Source organism: Chrysochloris asiatica, unplaced genomic scaffold (genome assembly GCF_000296735.1).
Source record: "Chrysochloris asiatica unplaced genomic scaffold, ChrAsi1.0 scaffold00598, whole genome shotgun sequence".
Taxonomy (NCBI): domain Eukaryota; kingdom Metazoa; phylum Chordata; class Mammalia; order Afrosoricida; family Chrysochloridae; genus Chrysochloris; species Chrysochloris asiatica.
Genome location: NW_006409116.1, coordinates 315,137 through 318,814, shown reverse-complemented (window position 1 = coordinate 318,814; position 3,678 = coordinate 315,137). Strand labels below are relative to the sequence as shown.

The 3,678-nt window shown below is 38.6% G+C and overlaps 1 pseudogene; it reads left to right on the top strand.

Annotated features, from left to right (window-relative positions):
- The first annotated feature begins 1,017 nt into the window (after positions 1-1,017).
- Positions 1,018-1,710, top strand: LOC102828928 (annotated as a pseudogene).
- The last annotated feature ends 1,968 nt before the right edge of the window (positions 1,711-3,678 follow it).

Here is a 3,678-nt window from a genome sequence, read left to right as displayed (position 1 = left end):
TTTGCTCCAAGGTTCCTGTGGAGTGTTTCCATGGTGTTTCTGACCCCCTGCTTAGTCTTGCCAAGTTGTTGGCTCCAGGCATCTGAGTCTGGCTGCTTCAATAGTTCATGATTTCTTACTTCAGCTTCAATTTCCACTAACTATAAGCCTTCATACTTTAAAAATATTCCTATCTATGTGATTCTGAGTTTTGGAGCTATGACCTGGATCTGCTTTGCCTGGTATTCTGTAGTATGGCTAATGGTGAACTAAGGTGGAGACCTTAGCCACCATCATGCCCCACCATTCTCTTCACTGGTGCTTTTAATCCATAAACATTTAATATAATTATCTATTGTTGTTAAGTGCTGTCAAGTCAATTCTGACCCATGGCGACACTGTATAGGGTTCCCAAGGAGCAGCTGGTGAGCTTGAACCACCAACCTTGCAGTTCAAATGACTTTGTAGTCTGACATATTAGGGTATGATATAATTGTTTCCATTATGTATACTTTTTTTGGTAGTGCTGTTCCTTCCTTTATTCTGCATGCTTTCTTGTGCTCAGTTTGTGTGTTTTTTTGTGTGTGCTATTTCTTGTCAGTTGCTTCTAGGTTTTCATGTTCTTCTTGGATGTTCATTTTCATGGTAAGTTGTGAAGTAATTACTTTCTTTGGGTTTATCCTATAGTCTATTAATGTTTACCTCCATTTAAGACAGTATATTATATCCTGTAATCTACCTGACCTCTTTGCCACCTGGACCTCTGTTGCTATATTTTTCCCTACTTTGGTACTTTTATTATTTTGATCTTCAGTTGACCTCCCAGCTTCTTTGAATTCCTTGTTGTCATTTTGTTCTGTTCTGGACTCTGCTGTCTTCTGAGTTTCAGGTGCTGTTGTCATGTCTATCAATCTCTGGTTGTTGTCTGTTCTTGTTGGTTTTGAGTCCAAAGTACTCTTTTTATGATGTTTTGAAGTGCTGCATTCACTTCCTGGAGGTACCGGACAGGGCACTTGTTTCACTTAGTGCTGGAGCCAGGAGCCCGCGGCTGCCACCATGTCCCACCAGACAGGCATCCAAGCTAGTGAAGATGTTAAAGACATATCTGCCAGAGCAAGAAATGGGAAATACAGACTTCTGAAAATATCTATTGAAAATGAGCAACTTGTGATTGGATCATGTAGTCAACCTTCAGCTTCATGGGAGAAGGATTATGATTCCTTTGTTCTCCTGTTACTGGAGGACAAACAGCCTTGCTATATATTATTCAGGTTAGAGTCTCAGAAGTCCCAGGGATATGAATGGAAATTCATTGCATGGTCTCCAGATCAGTCTCATGTTTATCAAAAAATGTTATATGCAGCCACAAGATCAACTCTGAAAAATGAGTTTGGAGGGGGCCATATTAAAGATGAAGTATTTGGAACAGTAAAGGAAGATGTATCACTATATGGATATAAAAAATATTTGATATCACAGTCTTCTCCTGCCCCACTGACTGCAGTTGAAGAAGAATTACGACAGACTAAAATAAATGAGGTTAAGACTGATGTGATTGTGGACACTAAGCATCAAACACTACAAGGAGTTGCATTTCCTATTTCTCAAGAAGCTTTTCAGGCTTTGGAAAAATTGAGTAACAGACAGCTCAACTATGTGCAGTTGGAAATAGATATAAAGAACGAAATTATAATTTTGAAGTGTTGCATTGGCTTTGACAAAATCTCTTAGCTTCTGTTTGCCCTGGGATGTTTTGATTGCACTATGACTTTTAATTGACAGTTTTGCTGGATAGACGATTCTTTGTTGGCAGTTTCTTTCTTTCTTGGTTTTTTTTTTTTTTTTTTTTTAGGGTTTTATATGTGTCTCAAGGGGAAATAGTCTTAAAATGTTTGACTGTCTTATGAATATTTGTTTTCCTTTCTTATTATTGTAATATAGACAGTTGATGTGGACAGAAAGTAATATCTGGAAACATGATTATAAAAAACTTGTAAGCCCACCTTCAGTCTATATCTGATTGGAATACCTAAAAGTGATGGTAGAACTTGCCCAGTCAAAAAGCCTGCTTGCAGAGCCTTTGTAGGGTATAAGACCTTGTATGGAATCCTGATCCCCATCCAGAATATTCTGAGACAGATTATTGCCACTTGAAAAGCAGAGCAGGCTGGAGTAGCTAAAGGAACATAAGATACTTCTTAAAAGAAAGACCAGCAGGGAAAACCAAAATAAAAAATGGCAGACTGATTGACTGCTATGAGAACAAGCAAGTTTTTCACCAGGGACCAATCAAGGCGAGCAATCAAGTCCCTTCTGGACAAACTCCGTCCCAGGACTGAAACTCAAAGGGAATACATGAGCAGGCATGTAAGCCTGCTGGTGACTATGTTGATCTACTGGTAAGAGGAAGTGGAAGGAAAGCAGCAATGAAGATGTGGGCTGAGTCTGACCAAGTTACATAGATCTCCATTGACTTGGAGTATGGTGAGAGTTGGTTGGCCCAAAGTATGATGAGACCTGGGGACTACTGAGCCCATGGACAAGGCATGGCCATGGAGGGCTAGAGCTAAGAGTGAAGTGTCCTGTTGATATGAAGTGAGGGGATATGTACAAGGGTGCCAAAACTTGCAGATAGTGTCCATTGGACCTAGCTATAATGATAATATTTTCTGAACTTGAGTAAAGGAAGTCAAAGAGGAAGGAAAAGAAACTTTTTTTAAAAAGAAAATAAGTGTAAATCATTACAATCTGATGAACTTCACCTATACTTACAGATATAGTAGCTTAAAATGCCAACCAAGAGGGAAATAATCTTTATAGCGAGGATCATTCTCATGCCCTCTGTACTTAGGATTGACAAGGTTGGGCAAGTTAGACACCGGCTACCTAAAATGAGGGGCCTGTAAATGCACAAAGTGTCAAGCTTACAAGTTTTCAAGAGGGAGTTTAGATTCAGAGTGTGTTGGAGATGGTAGAATCCCCACTGAGTAATTTTCATTGTGTCTAGACAGGTCTAGTGAAAGGAAATGGGGACAAGACTCATGATTCAGTAGTGAGTAATTGTTATCATGACTAATTGTGATTGTTACAACTGTAAATGTAGAAGTTTGATTTTAAAAGGGGTGAGTAATTAAGATTAGAATCCGGGAGCAGAGAACCCTGGGACTATGAAGCAAGAAAAGCAGAAATGGAATGTGGGACCCTACCCAGAAAAACAACAATACCATAGATGGAGGGAGAGATGATGGCATGGAGAGACAGAGCAGCTTGAGGAAGGAGAGGGGATGTGTGCTGACAGCCAGGGGGCAAGATTGCAGGGTGTGCCCTTTAACTATTTGAATGATTGTATATTACTGAGTGTTACTGTGCACATTCATTAAAAAAAAAAAAAAAAAAAAAAAGAAGAAGAAGAAGAAGGAAAAAGAAAGAAAGAAAAACAGGGAGAAAGGAACAAATACTGTTGAACGATGAAAAATGCAGGGGATTGTAATCATTGCAATGAAACGAATATGATAGGATGATTGTAAAACTGATGTTCCCCCATGTAAACTATCAGTCAATTCACAATAAAAACTTAAAAAAAAAAGTAATTATATTTTTCTAGACTGTGACTTACAACCTCACTTTTAAAAATTGTTTCAAATGCACAGTTTGACTTGAATTGCTGTTGTTAAATATATCAATATTTCCATCTATCTA